Here is a 16,527-nt window from a genome sequence, read left to right as displayed (position 1 = left end):
CCATTATTGCTAAGCAGCAAGACAGGGGCCCATTGCACTCCCACGGGGCCTTTTTAAATGCAATCCATAACCCGGATTTGCCAGGAACCCTTCTTACTCCTCCTACTTGCATGTGACACTGGGCTTAGGATCTGCATAGGAAACACACACACAAGCACACACCTACCTTTGTTGCCTGCAGATGCCTCCTTGGCTGTCCCCAAACGGTATCAAACCAACACCCACGGGAAGCTGTAAGCATAGAGGACATGCCTGCACCCCATTGGACTTACCTGTGTGGGTTAAATCCGGGTTATTTGACAACCTATGGCGGTGATGGTTCTGCTCAGGCAGAGCAGTGCTGATGCTCCTCATAAAGCTGTCGCTGCTGTGAAGGTTCTAGGTGACATCACAAATCCCTATGGTTACATACACAACAAAGCTGGGTTGTTGTTGTTTACACTCTGCAAGGCCTGTGGAAGTGAGTGACATCATAGCACTGTAGTTCTGAGGGTTCTAGATGGATGCAACAATCTCCTGTTGCTTCTATGAAGGCCATAATAGACGACATCACCAAACAGCTCCATAGTCACATACACAGCAAAGGAGAGATGTTGTTTACACCTAGTGATGTCAGTGGTATTGAGTGACATCACAGCACAGTGCTAAGGCTCCTGGGCCTGGACACAGCAGCGGCTGCAATATCTCAACGGAGAATCCGTTTATATATATGTGTGTGTGTGCGCGTATATATATATATATATATATATATATATATATATATATATATATTTCTCCGCCGAAATCACTTTTAAACCCATTTCCACCTTTTTTTCCCTTCTCTTCCTCTTACTTTTTTTTCACGTTTTTTTACGTTTTTCTCCTTTTCGCCTCTTTTCTGGGCGTATTATTCTTCTTTTTCTTCTTTTTTTTCGCTAATGCATACCCCATCAGTGCAGCAATGCTTATTCAATACCGCCAGCAGATGGAGACACTGGGGGATAATTTTCTAAGGATTTATACTGATTTTTCCTGTCTGAATTTGTCGCACAGAAAGTTGCAGGCCAAATATGTGTGACATTTCTGCGACTTTAGCTTCTAGAGCATTTTTACAACATTATACATAGGTGCTGAATACATAAAAAGCGACTGTTCAGCGACAGACAAGTCGCATCGGCTGAAAGTAGGCCAGAATGTCAGTCCATGTTGGAGCAGGTTTAGATACAGTCTAAAGTATAGATCTCAAAGTCTGTGCACAGAATTTAGCAAGGGCCTCGCACCTTCTGATGCATCAGGTAGGTGCACAATAGCATAGCCTAACCCTCTGTACTTTGGTCTATATTGATGCGGGACATAGACAGCCAGCTGATGACCAATCCATTAGTGCAATGGATGGCTGGAAGCATTTGTCTTTGCCTTTGCAATACCACAGAAGCAATGCATGGTCAATGTACAGCAATGACACACCTGTGTGAACAGCCAGGAGACCCCCCCCCCCCCCCCCATGTTATGTTACATAGTTACATAGTTAGTACGGTCGAAAAAAGACATATGTCCATCAAGTTCAACCAGGGAATTAAGGGGTAGGGGTGTGGCGCGATATTGGGGAAGGGATGAGATTTTATATTTCTTCATAAGCATTAATCTTATTTTGTCAATTAGGAACATTCAGCACCCACCCGCTATCAAGGCAGCTGCCTATCATGTCATGCCCTACCTGCACAGGTGTGCTGGCTACTCAAATGATCCAATTAAGGAGGCCATTTAGTCAGCAGCAGCAGAAGTCCTGTGCCTGGACGCTCCAACAGCGGCCAGACACAAGCAGAAGCAGCAGAAGCAGCAGCAGCAGCACCACCTTTTGTTTTTTGGCTGCAGCAGCAAGGCCCACAGGGCTGGCTAGCTGGCTAGCCAGCAAGCAGGTAGCAATGAAAGTAGGAATCTTTCTTTTTAACCCTGTAAGGGGGTGGTGCACTGTACCCGAAGATACTGCCATATCGGGTCAATGCATAGGGCGACGGAAGCAAGCTTCGAAATCGGCCCCCGTTCTCAAAAATCCATTTAATATATGGTCCCCAGATAGGGGACGTATCAGATATTAAACTGATAAGAACAGATACTACACTTGATCTTAGCCAAAAGGCCGAGAAGCGATAACCGTGAAAGGGGCGGGCCCAACAAGGTCCCCTTCATGGGCACTATCACTGCTTGCTGTCAGGGAGGCTGCCAGACAATTTTCCATGCACACTCTGGGCTGGGGGGCAGTCAACCACCAGTACACACAGCAGAACCTAAACCCATACCATTATTGCTAAGCAGCAAGACAGGGGCCCATTGCACTCCCACGGGGCCTTTTTAAATGCAATCCATAACCCGGATTTGCCAGGAACCCTTCTTACTCCTCCTACTTGCATGTGACACTGGGCTTAGGATCTGCATAGGAAACACACACACAAGCACACACCTACCTTTGTTGCCTGCAGATGCCTCCTTGGCTGTCCCCAAACGGTATCAAACCAACACCCACGGGAAGCTGTAAGCATAGAGGACATGCCTGCACCCCATTGGACTTACCTGTGTGGGTTAAATCCGGGTTATTTGACAACCTATGGCGGTGATGGTTCTGCTCAGGCAGAGCAGTGCTGATGCTCCTCATAAAGCTGTCGCTGCTGTGAAGGTTCTAGGTGACATCACAAATCCCTATGGTTACATACACAACAAAGCTGGGTTGTTGTTGTTTACACTCTGCAAGGCCTGTGGAAGTGAGTGACATCATAGCACTGTAGTTCTGAGGGTTCTAGATGGATGCAACAATCTCCTGTTGCTTCTATGAAGGCCATAATAGACGACATCACCAAACAGCTCCATAGTCACATACACAGCAAAGGAGAGATGTTGTTTACACCTAGTGATGTCAGTGGTATTGAGTGACATCACAGCACAGTGCTAAGGCTCCTGGGCCTGGACACAGCAGCGGCTGCAATATCTCAACGGAGAATACGTTTATATATATGTGTGTGTGTGCGCGTATATATATATATATATATATATATATATATATATATATATATATATTTCTCCGCCGAAATCACTTTTAAACCCATTTCCACCTTTTTTTCCCTTCTCTTCCTCTTACTTTTTTTTCACGTTTTTTTACGTTTTTCTCCTTTTCGCCTCTTTTCTGGGCGTATTATTCTTCTTTTTCTTCTTTTTTTTCGTCTAATGCATACCCCATCAGTGCAGCAATGCTTATTCAATACCGCCAGCAGATGGAGACACTGGGGGATAATTTTCTAAGGATTTATACTGATTTTTCCTGTCTGAATTTGTCGCACAGAAAGTTGCAGGCCAAATATGTGTGACATTTCTGCGACTTTAGCTTCTAGAGCATTTTTACAACATTATACATAGGTGCTGAATACATAAAAAGCGACTGTTCAGCGACAGACAAGTCGCATCGGCTGAAAGTAGGCCAGAATGTCAGTCCATGTTGGAGCAGGTTTAGATACAGTCTAAAGTATAGATCTCAAAGTCTGTGCACAGAATTTAGCAAGGGCCTCGCACCTTCTGATGCATCAGGTAGGTGCACAATAGCATAGCCTAACCCTCTGTACTTTGGTCTATATTGATGCGGGACATAGACAGCCAGCTGATGACCAATCCATTAGTGCAATGGATGGCTGGAAGCATTTGTCTTTGCCTTTGCAATACCACAGAAGCAATGCATGGTCAATGTACAGCAATGACACACCTGTGTGAACAGCCAGGAGACCCCCCCCCCCCCCCCCCATGTTATGTTACATAGTTACATAGTTAGTACGGTCGAAAAAAGACATATGTCCATCAAGTTCAACCAGGGAATTAAGGGGTAGGGGTGTGGCGCGATATTGGGGAAGGGATGAGATTTTATATTTCTTCATAAGCATTAATCTTATTTTGTCAATTAGGAACATTCAGCACCCACCCGCTATCAAGGCAGCTGCCTATCATGTCATGCCCTACCTGCACAGGTGTGCTGGCTACTCAAATGATCCAATTAAGGAGGCCATTTAGTCAGCAGCAGCAGAAGTCCTGTGCCTGGACGCTCCAACAGCGGCCAGACACAAGCAGAAGCAGCAGAAGCAGCAGCAGCAGCACCACCTTTTGTTTTTTGGCTGCAGCAGCAAGGCCCACAGGGCTGGCTAGCTGGCTAGCCAGCAAGCAGGTAGCAATGAAAGTAGGAATCTTTCTTTTTAACCCTGTAAGGGGGTGGTGCACTGTACCCGAAGATACTGCCATATCGGGTCAATGCATAGGGCGACGGAAGCAAGCTTCGAAATCGGCCCCCGTTCTCAAAAATCCATTTAATATATGGTCCCCAGATAGGGGACGTATCAGATATTAAACTGATAAGAACAGATACTACACTTGATCTTAGCCAAAAGGCCGAGAAGCGATAACCGTGAAAGGGGCGGGCCCAACAAGGTCCCCTTCATGGGCACTATCACTGCTTGCTGTCAGGGAGGCTGCCAGACAATTTTCCATGCACACTCTGGGCTGGGGGGCAGTCAACCACCAGTACACACAGCAGAACCTAAACCCATACCATTATTGCTAAGCAGCAAGACAGGGGCCCATTGCACTCCCACGGGGCCTTTTTAAATGCAATCCATAACCCGGATTTGCCAGGAACCCTTCTTACTCCTCCTACTTGCATGTGACACTGGGCTTAGGATCTGCATAGGAAACACACACACAAGCACACACCTACCTTTGTTGCCTGCAGATGCCTCCTTGGCTGTCCCCAAACGGTATCAAACCAACACCCACGGGAAGCTGTAAGCATAGAGGACATGCCTGCACCCCATTGGACTTACCTGTGTGGGTTAAATCCGGGTTATTTGACAACCTATGGCGGTGATGGTTCTGCTCAGGCAGAGCAGTGCTGATGCTCCTCATAAAGCTGTCGCTGCTGTGAAGGTTCTAGGTGACATCACAAATCCCTATGGTTACATACACAACAAAGCTGGGTTGTTGTTGTTTACACTCTGCAAGGCCTGTGGAAGTGAGTGACATCATAGCACTGTAGTTCTGAGGGTTCTAGATGGATGCAACAATCTCCTGTTGCTTCTATGAAGGCCATAATAGACGACATCACCAAACAGCTCCATAGTCACATACACAGCAAAGGAGAGATGTTGTTTACACCTAGTGATGTCAGTGGTATTGAGTGACATCACAGCACAGTGCTAAGGCTCCTGGGCCTGGACACAGCAGCGGCTGCAATATCTCAACGGAGAATACGTTTATATATATGTGTGTGTGTGCGCGTATATATATATATATATATATATATATATATATATATATATTTCTCCGCCGAAATCACTTTTAAACCCATTTCCACCTTTTTTTCCCTTCTCTTCCTCTTACTTTTTTTTCACGTTTTTTTACGTTTTTCTCCTTTTCGCCTCTTTTCTGGGCGTATTATTCTTCTTTTTCTTCTTTTTTTTCGTCTAATGCATACCCCATCAGTGCAGCAATGCTTATTCAATACCGCCAGCAGATGGAGACACTGGGGGATAATTTTCTAAGGATTTATACTGATTTTTCCTGTCTGAATTTGTCGCACAGAAAGTTGCAGGCCAAATATGTGTGACATTTCTGCGACTTTAGCTTCTAGAGCATTTTTACAACATTATACATAGGTGCTGAATACATAAAAAGCGACTGTTCAGCGACAGACAAGTCGCATCGGCTGAAAGTAGGCCAGAATGTCAGTCCATGTTGGAGCAGGTTTAGATACAGTCTAAAGTATAGATCTCAAAGTCTGTGCACAGAATTTAGCAAGGGCCTCGCACCTTCTGATGCATCAGGTAGGTGCACAATAGCATAGCCTAACCCTCTGTACTTTGGTCTATATTGATGCGGGACATAGACAGCCAGCTGATGACCAATCCATTAGTGCAATGGATGGCTGGAAGCATTTGTCTTTGCCTTTGCAATACCACAGAAGCAATGCATGGTCAATGTACAGCAATGACACACCTGTGTGAACAGCCAGGAGACCCCCCCCCCCCCCCCCCCATGTTATGTTACATAGTTACATAGTTAGTACGGTCGAAAAAAGACATATGTCCATCAAGTTCAACCAGGGAATTAAGGGGTAGGGGTGTGGCGCGATATTGGGGAAGGGATGAGATTTTATATTTCTTCATAAGCATTAATCTTATTTTGTCAATTAGGAACATTCAGCACCCACTCCGCTATCAAGGCAGCTGCCTATCATGTCATGCCCTACCTGCACAGGTGTGCTGGCTACTCAAATGATCCAATTAAGGAGGCCATTTAGTCAGCAGCAGCAGAAGTCCTGTGCCTGGACGCTCCAACAGCGGCCAGACACAAGCAGAAGCAGCAGAAGCAGCAGCAGCAGCACCACCTTTTGTTTTTTGGCTGCAGCAGCAAGGCCCACAGGGCTGGCTAGCTGGCTAGCCAGCAAGCAGGTAGCAATGAAAGTAGGAATCTTTCTTTTTAACCCTGTAAGGGGGTGGTGCACTGTACCCGAAGATACTGCCATATCGGGTCAATGCATAGGGCGACGGAAGCAAGCTTCGAAATCGGCCCCCGTTCTCAAAAATCCATTTAATATATGGTCCCCAGATAGGGGACGTATCAGATATTAAACTGATAAGAACAGATACTACACTTGATCTTAGCCAAAAGGCCGAGAAGCGATAACCGTGAAAGGGGCGGGCCCAACAAGGTCCCCTTCATGGGCACTATCACTGCTTGCTGTCAGGGAGGCTGCCAGACAATTTTCCATGCACACTCTGGGCTGGGGGGCAGTCAACCACCAGTACACACAGCAGAACCTAAACCCATACCATTATTGCTAAGCAGCAAGACAGGGGCCCATTGCACTCCCACGGGGCCTTTTTAAATGCAATCCATAACCCGGATTTGCCAGGAACCCTTCTTACTCCTCCTACTTGCATGTGACACTGGGCTTAGGATCTGCATAGGAAACACACACACAAGCACACACCTACCTTTGTTGCCTGCAGATGCCTCCTTGGCTGTCCCCAAACGGTATCAAACCAACACCCACGGGAAGCTGTAAGCATAGAGGACATGCCTGCACCCCATTGGACTTACCTGTGTGGGTTAAATCCGGGTTATTTGACAACCTATGGCGGTGATGGTTCTGCTCAGGCAGAGCAGTGCTGATGCTCCTCATAAAGCTGTCGCTGCTGTGAAGGTTCTAGGTGACATCACAAATCCCTATGGTTACATACACAACAAAGCTGGGTTGTTGTTGTTTACACTCTGCAAGGCCTGTGGAAGTGAGTGACATCATAGCACTGTAGTTCTGAGGGTTCTAGATGGATGCAACAATCTCCTGTTGCTTCTATGAAGGCCATAATAGACGACATCACCAAACAGCTCCATAGTCACATACACAGCAAAGGAGAGATGTTGTTTACACCTAGTGATGTCAGTGGTATTGAGTGACATCACAGCACAGTGCTAAGGCTCCTGGGCCTGGACACAGCAGCGGCTGCAATATCTCAACGGAGAATACGTTTATATATATGTGTGTGTGTGCGCGTATATATATATATATATATATATATATATATATATATATATATATTTCTCCGCCGAAATCACTTTTAAACCCATTTCCACCTTTTTTTCCCTTCTCTTCCTCTTACTTTTTTTTCACGTTTTTTTACGTTTTTCTCCTTTTCGCCTCTTTTCTGGGCGTATTATTCTTCTTTTTCTTCTTTTTTTTCGTCTAATGCATACCCCATCAGTGCAGCAATGCTTATTCAATACCGCCAGCAGATGGAGACACTGGGGGATAATTTTCTAAGGATTTATACTGATTTTTCCTGTCTGAATTTGTCGCACAGAAAGTTGCAGGCCAAATATGTGTGACATTTCTGCGACTTTAGCTTCTAGAGCATTTTTACAACATTATACATAGGTGCTGAATACATAAAAAGCGACTGTTCAGCGACAGACAAGTCGCATCGGCTGAAAGTAGGCCAGAATGTCAGTCCATGTTGGAGCAGGTTTAGATACAGTCTAAAGTATAGATCTCAAAGTCTGTGCACAGAATTTAGCAAGGGCCTCGCACCTTCTGATGCATCAGGTAGGTGCACAATAGCATAGCCTAACCCTCTGTACTTTGGTCTATATTGATGCGGGACATAGACAGCCAGCTGATGACCAATCCATTAGTGCAATGGATGGCTGGAAGCATTTGTCTTTGCCTTTGCAATACCACAGAAGCAATGCATGGTCAATGTACAGCAATGACACACCTGTGTGAACAGCCAGGAGACCCCCCCCCCCCCCCCCCCATGTTATGTTACATAGTTACATAGTTAGTACGGTCGAAAAAAGACATATGTCCATCAAGTTCAACCAGGGAATTAAGGGGTAGGGGTGTGGCGCGATATTGGGGAAGGGATGAGATTTTATATTTCTTCATAAGCATTAATCTTATTTTGTCAATTAGGAACATTCAGCACCCACCCGCTATCAAGGCAGCTGCCTATCATGTCATGCCCTACCTGCACAGGTGTGCTGGCTACTCAAATGATCCAATTAAGGAGGCCATTTAGTCAGCAGCAGCAGAAGTCCTGTGCCTGGACGCTCCAACAGCGGCCAGACACAAGCAGAAGCAGCAGAAGCAGCAGCAGCAGCACCACCTTTTGTTTTTTGGCTGCAGCAGCAAGGCCCACAGGGCTGGCTAGCTGGCTAGCCAGCAAGCAGGTAGCAATGAAAGTAGGAATCTTTCTTTTTAACCCTGTAAGGGGGTGGTGCACTGTACCCGAAGATACTGCCATATCGGGTCAATGCATAGGGCGACGGAAGCAAGCTTCGAAATCGGCCCCCGTTCTCAAAAATCCATTTAATATATGGTCCCCAGATAGGGGACGTATCAGATATTAAACTGATAAGAACAGATACTACACTTGATCTTAGCCAAAAGGCCGAGAAGCGATAACCGTGAAAGGGGCGGGCCCAACAAGGTCCCCTTCATGGGCACTATCACTGCTTGCTGTCAGGGAGGCTGCCAGACAATTTTCCATGCACACTCTGGGCTGGGGGGCAGTCAACCACCAGTACACACAGCAGAACCTAAACCCATACCATTATTGCTAAGCAGCAAGACAGGGGCCCATTGCACTCCCACGGGGCCTTTTTAAATGCAATCCATAACCCGGATTTGCCAGGAACCCTTCTTACTCCTCCTACTTGCATGTGACACTGGGCTTAGGATCTGCATAGGAAACACACACACAAGCACACACCTACCTTTGTTGCCTGCAGATGCCTCCTTGGCTGTCCCCAAACGGTATCAAACCAACACCCACGGGAAGCTGTAAGCATAGAGGACATGCCTGCACCCCATTGGACTTACCTGTGTGGGTTAAATCCGGGTTATTTGACAACCTATGGCGGTGATGGTTCTGCTCAGGCAGAGCAGTGCTGATGCTCCTCATAAAGCTGTCGCTGCTGTGAAGGTTCTAGGTGACATCACAAATCCCTATGGTTACATACACAACAAAGCTGGGTTGTTGTTGTTTACACTCTGCAAGGCCTGTGGAAGTGAGTGACATCATAGCACTGTAGTTCTGAGGGTTCTAGATGGATGCAACAATCTCCTGTTGCTTCTATGAAGGCCATAATAGACGACATCACCAAACAGCTCCATAGTCACATACACAGCAAAGGAGAGATGTTGTTTACACCTAGTGATGTCAGTGGTATTGAGTGACATCACAGCACAGTGCTAAGGCTCCTGGGCCTGGACACAGCAGCGGCTGCAATATCTCAACGGAGAATACGTTTATATATATGTGTGTGTGTGCGCGTATATATATATATATATATATATATATATATATATATTTCTCCGCCGAAATCACTTTTAAACCCATTTCCACCTTTTTTTCCCTTCTCTTCCTCTTACTTTTTTTTCACGTTTTTTTACGTTTTTCTCCTTTTCGCCTCTTTTCTGGGCGTATTATTCTTCTTTTTCTTCTTTTTTTTCGTCTAATGCATACCCCATCAGTGCAGCAATGCTTATTCAATACCGCCAGCAGATGGAGACACTGGGGGATAATTTTCTAAGGATTTATACTGATTTTTCCTGTCTGAATTTGTCGCACAGAAAGTTGCAGGCCAAATATGTGTGACATTTCTGCGACTTTAGCTTCTAGAGCATTTTTACAACATTATACATAGGTGCTGAATACATAAAAAGCGACTGTTCAGCGACAGACAAGTCGCATCGGCTGAAAGTAGGCCAGAATGTCAGTCCATGTTGGAGCAGGTTTAGATACAGTCTAAAGTATAGATCTCAAAGTCTGTGCACAGAATTTAGCAAGGGCCTCGCACCTTCTGATGCATCAGGTAGGTGCACAATAGCATAGCCTAACCCTCTGTACTTTGGTCTATATTGATGCGGGACATAGACAGCCAGCTGATGACCAATCCATTAGTGCAATGGATGGCTGGAAGCATTTGTCTTTGCCTTTGCAATACCACAGAAGCAATGCATGGTCAATGTACAGCAATGACACACCTGTGTGAACAGCCAGGAGACCCCCCCCCCCCCCATGTTATGTTACATAGTTACATAGTTAGTACGGTCGAAAAAAGACATATGTCCATCAAGTTCAACCAGGGAATTAAGGGGTAGGGGTGTGGCGCGATATTGGGGAAGGGATGAGATTTTATATTTCTTCATAAGCATTAATCTTATTTTGTCAATTAGGAACATTCAGCACCCACCCGCTATCAAGGCAGCTGCCTATCATGTCATGCCCTACCTGCACAGGTGTGCTGGCTACTCAAATGATCCAATTAAGGAGGCCATTTAGTCAGCAGCAGCAGAAGTCCTGTGCCTGGACGCTCCAACAGCGGCCAGACACAAGCAGAAGCAGCAGAAGCAGCAGCAGCAGCACCACCTTTTGTTTTTTGGCTGCAGCAGCAAGGCCCACAGGGCTGGCTAGCTGGCTAGCCAGCAAGCAGGTAGCAATGAAAGTAGGAATCTTTCTTTTTAACCCTGTAAGGGGGTGGTGCACTGTACCCGAAGATACTGCCATATCGGGTCAATGCATAGGGCGACGGAAGCAAGCTTCGAAATCGGCCCCCGTTCTCAAAAATCCATTTAATATATGGTCCCCAGATAGGGGACGTATCAGATATTAAACTGATAAGAACAGATACTACACTTGATCTTAGCCAAAAGGCCGAGAAGCGATAACCGTGAAAGGGGCGGGCCCAACAAGGTCCCCTTCATGGGCACTATCACTGCTTGCTGTCAGGGAGGCTGCCAGACAATTTTCCATGCACACTCTGGGCTGGGGGGCAGTCAACCACCAGTACACACAGCAGAACCTAAACCCATACCATTATTGCTAAGCAGCAAGACAGGGGCCCATTGCACTCCCACGGGGCCTTTTTAAATGCAATCCATAACCCGGATTTGCCAGGAACCCTTCTTACTCCTCCTACTTGCATGTGACACTGGGCTTAGGATCTGCATAGGAAACACACACACAAGCACACACCTACCTTTGTTGCCTGCAGATGCCTCCTTGGCTGTCCCCAAACGGTATCAAACCAACACCCACGGGAAGCTGTAAGCATAGAGGACATGCCTGCACCCCATTGGACTTACCTGTGTGGGTTAAATCCGGGTTATTTGACAACCTATGGCGGTGATGGTTCTGCTCAGGCAGAGCAGTGCTGATGCTCCTCATAAAGCTGTCGCTGCTGTGAAGGTTCTAGGTGACATCACAAATCCCTATGGTTACATACACAACAAAGCTGGGTTGTTGTTGTTTACACTCTGCAAGGCCTGTGGAAGTGAGTGACATCATAGCACTGTAGTTCTGAGGGTTCTAGATGGATGCAACAATCTCCTGTTGCTTCTATGAAGGCCATAATAGACGACATCACCAAACAGCTCCATAGTCACATACACAGCAAAGGAGAGATGTTGTTTACACCTAGTGATGTCAGTGGTATTGAGTGACATCACAGCACAGTGCTAAGGCTCCTGGGCCTGGACACAGCAGCGGCTGCAATATCTCAACGGAGAATACGTTTATATATATGTGTGTGTGTGCGCGTATATATATATATATATATATATATATATATATATATATATTTCTCCGCCGAAATCACTTTTAAACCCATTTCCACCTTTTTTTCCCTTCTCTTCCTCTTACTTTTTTTTCACGTTTTTTTACGTTTTTCTCCTTTTCGCCTCTTTTCTGGGCGTATTATTCTTCTTTTTCTTCTTTTTTTTCGTCTAATGCATACCCCATCAGTGCAGCAATGCTTATTCAATACCGCCAGCAGATGGAGACACTGGGGGATAATTTTCTAAGGATTTATACTGATTTTTCCTGTCTGAATTTGTCGCACAGAAAGTTGCAGGCCAAATATGTGTGACATTTCTGCGACTTTAGCTTCTAGAGCATTTTTACAACATTATACATAGGTGCTGAATACATAAAAAGCGACTGTTCAGCGACAGACAAGTCGCATCGGCTGAAAGTAGGCCAGAATGTCAGTCCATGTTGGAGCAGGTTTAGATACAGTCTAAAGTATAGATCTCAAAGTCTGTGCACAGAATTTAGCAAGGGCCTCGCACCTTCTGATGCATCAGGTAGGTGCACAATAGCATAGCCTAACCCTCTGTACTTTGGTCTATATTGATGCGGGACATAGACAGCCAGCTGATGACCAATCCATTAGTGCAATGGATGGCTGGAAGCATTTGTCTTTGCCTTTGCAATACCACAGAAGCAATGCATGGTCAATGTACAGCAATGACACACCTGTGTGAACAGCCAGGAGACCCCCCCCCCCCCCCCCCCCATGTTATGTTACATAGTTACATAGTTAGTACGGTCGAAAAAAGACATATGTCCATCAAGTTCAACCAGGGAATTAAGGGGTAGGGGTGTGGCGCGATATTGGGGAAGGGATGAGATTTTATATTTCTTCATAAGCATTAATCTTATTTTGTCAATTAGGAACATTCAGCACCCACCCGCTATCAAGGCAGCTGCCTATCATGTCATGCCCTACCTGCACAGGTGTGCTGGCTACTCAAATGATCCAATTAAGGAGGCCATTTAGTCAGCAGCAGCAGAAGTCCTGTGCCTGGACGCTCCAACAGCGGCCAGACACAAGCAGAAGCAGCAGAAGCAGCAGCAGCAGCACCACCTTTTGTTTTTTGGCTGCAGCAGCAAGGCCCACAGGGCTGGCTAGCTGGCTAGCCAGCAAGCAGGTAGCAATGAAAGTAGGAATCTTTCTTTTTAACCCTGTAAGGGGGTGGTGCACTGTACCCGAAGATACTGCCATATCGGGTCAATGCATAGGGCGACGGAAGCAAGCTTCGAAATCGGCCCCCGTTCTCAAAAATCCATTTAATATATGGTCCCCAGATAGGGGACGTATCAGATATTAAACTGATAAGAACAGATACTACACTTGATCTTAGCCAAAAGGCCGAGAAGCGATAACCGTGAAAGGGGCGGGCCCAACAAGGTCCCCTTCATGGGCACTATCACTGCTTGCTGTCAGGGAGGCTGCCAGACAATTTTCCATGCACACTCTGGGCTGGGGGGCAGACAACCACCAGTACACACAGCAGAACCTAAACCCATACCATTATTGCTAAGCAGCAAGACAGGGGCCCATTGCACTCCCACGGGGCCTTTTTAAATGCAATCCATAACCCGGATTTGCCAGGAACCCTTCTTACTCCTCCTACTTGCATGTGACACTGGGCTTAGGATCTGCATAGGAAACACACACACAAGCACACACCTACCTTTGTTGCCTGCAGATGCCTCCTTGGCTGTCCCCAAACGGTATCAAACCAACACCCACGGGAAGCTGTAAGCATAGAGGACATGCCTGCACCCCATTGGACTTACCTGTGTGGGTTAAATCCGGGTTATTTGACAACCTATGGCGGTGATGGTTCTGCTCAGGCAGAGCAGTGCTGATGCTCCTCATAAAGCTGTCGCTGCTGTGAAGGTTCTAGGTGACATCACAAATCCCTATGGTTACATACACAACAAAGCTGGGTTGTTGTTGTTTACACTCTGCAAGGCCTGTGGAAGTGAGTGACATCATAGCACTGTAGTTCTGAGGGTTCTAGATGGATGCAACAATCTCCTGTTGCTTCTATGAAGGCCATAATAGACGACATCACCAAACAGCTCCATAGTCACATACACAGCAAAGGAGAGATGTTGTTTACACCTAGTGATGTCAGTGGTATTGAGTGACATCACAGCACAGTGCTAAGGCTCCTGGGCCTGGACACAGCAGCGGCTGCAATATCTCAACGGAGAATACGTTTATATATATGTGTGTGTGTGCGCGTATATATATATATATATATATATATATATATATATATATATATATATTTCTCCGCCGAAATCACTTTTAAACCCATTTCCACCTTTTTTTCCCTTCTCTTCCTCTTACTTTTTTTTTCACGTTTTTTTACGTTTTTCTCCTTTTCGCCTCTTTTCTGGGCGTATTATTCTTCTTTTTCTTCTTTTTTTTCGTCTAATGCATACCCCATCAGTGCAGCAATGCTTATTCAATACCGCCAGCAGATGGAGACACTGGGGGATAATTTTCTAAGGATTTATACTGATTTTTCCTGTCTGAATTTGTCGCACAGAAAGTTGCAGGCCAAATATGTGTGACATTTCTGCGACTTTAGCTTCTAGAGCATTTTTACAACATTATACATAGGTGCTGAATACATAAAAAGCGACTGTTCAGCGACAGACAAGTCGCATCGGCTGAAAGTAGGCCAGAATGTCAGTCCATGTTGGAGCAGGTTTAGATACAGTCTAAAGTATAGATCTCAAAGTCTGTGCACAGAATTTAGCAAGGGCCTCGCACCTTCTGATGCATCAGGTAGGTGCACAATAGCATAGCCTAACCCTCTGTACTTTGGTCTATATTGATGCGGGACATAGACAGCCAGCTGATGACCAATCCATTAGTGCAATGGATGGCTGGAAGCATTTGTCTTTGCCTTTGCAATACCACAGAAGCAATGCATGGTCAATGTACAGCAATGACACACCTGTGTGAACAGCCAGGAGACCCCCCCCCCCCCCCATGTTATGTTACATAGTTACATAGTTAGTACGGTCGAAAAAAGACATATGTCCATCAAGTTCAACCAGGGAATTAAGGGGTAGGGGTGTGGCGCGATATTGGGGAAGGGATGAGATTTTATATTTCTTCATAAGCATTAATCTTATTTTGTCAATTAGGAACATTCAGCACCCACCCGCTATCAAGGCAGCTGCCTATCATGTCATGCCCTACCTGCACAGGTGTGCTGGCTACTCAAATGATCCAATTAAGGAGGCCATTTAGTCAGCAGCAGCAGAAGTCCTGTGCCTGGACGCTCCAACAGCGGCCAGACACAAGCAGAAGCAGCAGAAGCAGCAGCAGCAGCACCACCTTTTGTTTTTTGGCTGCAGCAGCAAGGCCCACAGGGCTGGCTAGCTGGCTAGCCAGCAAGCAGGTAGCAATGAAAGTAGGAATCTTTCTTTTTAACCCTGTAAGGGGGTGGTGCACTGTACCCGAAGATACTGCCATATCGGGTCAATGCATAGGGCGACGGAAGCAAGCTTCGAAATCGGCCCCCGTTCTCAAAAATCCATTTAATATATGGTCCCCAGATAGGGGACGTATCAGATATTAAACTGATAAGAACAGATTTTTTTACATTTTTATTGAAAAAACTCAAAAACTTAAATACATCACAAGAAATTTTTACAATATATCAAATACTGTTTTCCATAAATGTAAATTCCACATAGCTAATGCTTTTTTCTGCCCATATCTCTTTTTATCAATTAAATAGTACAAGTAAACTTCACTGTATATCATCTTCAAACATTCTTTTTCACAAATAAAATCTCTTTTGAAGACAAGGATATTACGAACTTTCCATAATACATTTTTTGTACAGTTGATAAAAATCCACAAAATTCTCTCTTTTTCTTTCGTAACTCCATCACTTTTGCCATATAAAACAACTTCATGATTTAAAACTTTTAGACCTGTTAGGAATTTCAATAAAGAACCAATTAGTCTAAAAACCTTTTGTGCAAAATAACAATTCCAGAAAAGGTGCAAAACAGTTTCATCTATATTGCAATTTTCCCGGGGACAGACACATACAGCATTTAGACCTCTTCTATATTGGAAAAATCTTACCGGAAGACACTCATGGATAATCATCCATGCTAAATCCTTGTGCTCATTAAAAAGATATGGCTCATTTACCTTTTTCCATATTTGTACACACCTATTATAAGAAAAATTAGAGACCATACATATTTCTTCTTGCAAATTTAACTGTACTTCTATCTTGCGAGCATCCCTCAAGGTTAACAAGTCAAAGTCTTTAAGGTTATACATACGTATAATTTTTTCTAAGATGGCATAATGTTTAGGCGGAGTTAAAAGTACAGGAGAAGA

The 16,527-nt window shown here is 45.3% G+C and overlaps 7 non-coding genes across 7 annotated transcripts; all 7 read right to left on the bottom strand.

Annotated features, from left to right (window-relative positions):
- Window positions 1-1,940: 1,940 nt before the first annotated feature.
- On the bottom strand, window positions 1,941-2,131 carry LOC130314557 (U2 spliceosomal RNA). The gene has a single exon (XR_008862216.1). It is a non-coding gene; the product is annotated as a U2 spliceosomal RNA (small nuclear RNA).
- Window positions 2,132-4,222: 2,091 nt separating this feature from the next.
- LOC130314555 (U2 spliceosomal RNA) lies at window positions 4,223-4,413 on the bottom strand. Its single transcript, XR_008862215.1, has one exon. It is a non-coding gene; the product is annotated as a U2 spliceosomal RNA (small nuclear RNA).
- Window positions 4,414-6,500: 2,087 nt separating this feature from the next.
- On the bottom strand, window positions 6,501-6,691 carry LOC130314554 (U2 spliceosomal RNA). The gene has a single exon (XR_008862214.1). It is a non-coding gene; the product is annotated as a U2 spliceosomal RNA (small nuclear RNA).
- Window positions 6,692-8,781: 2,090 nt separating this feature from the next.
- LOC130314553 (U2 spliceosomal RNA) lies at window positions 8,782-8,972 on the bottom strand. The gene has a single exon (XR_008862213.1). It is a non-coding gene; the product is annotated as a U2 spliceosomal RNA (small nuclear RNA).
- Window positions 8,973-11,049: 2,077 nt separating this feature from the next.
- LOC130314552 (U2 spliceosomal RNA) lies at window positions 11,050-11,240 on the bottom strand. Its single transcript, XR_008862212.1, has one exon. It is a non-coding gene; the product is annotated as a U2 spliceosomal RNA (small nuclear RNA).
- Window positions 11,241-13,327: 2,087 nt separating this feature from the next.
- LOC130314551 (U2 spliceosomal RNA) lies at window positions 13,328-13,518 on the bottom strand. The gene has a single exon (XR_008862211.1). It is a non-coding gene; the product is annotated as a U2 spliceosomal RNA (small nuclear RNA).
- A 2,089-nt stretch (window positions 13,519-15,607) lies between these two features.
- LOC130314573 (U2 spliceosomal RNA) lies at window positions 15,608-15,800 on the bottom strand. Its single transcript, XR_008862231.1, has one exon. It is a non-coding gene; the product is annotated as a U2 spliceosomal RNA (small nuclear RNA).
- Between the last annotated feature and the right edge of the window lie 727 nt (window positions 15,801-16,527).

This window comes from Hyla sarda, unplaced genomic scaffold (genome assembly GCF_029499605.1).
Source record: "Hyla sarda isolate aHylSar1 unplaced genomic scaffold, aHylSar1.hap1 scaffold_1834, whole genome shotgun sequence".
Classification (NCBI taxonomy): domain Eukaryota; kingdom Metazoa; phylum Chordata; class Amphibia; order Anura; family Hylidae; genus Hyla; species Hyla sarda.
This window is presented reverse-complemented; position numbering and strand designations above follow the sequence as displayed.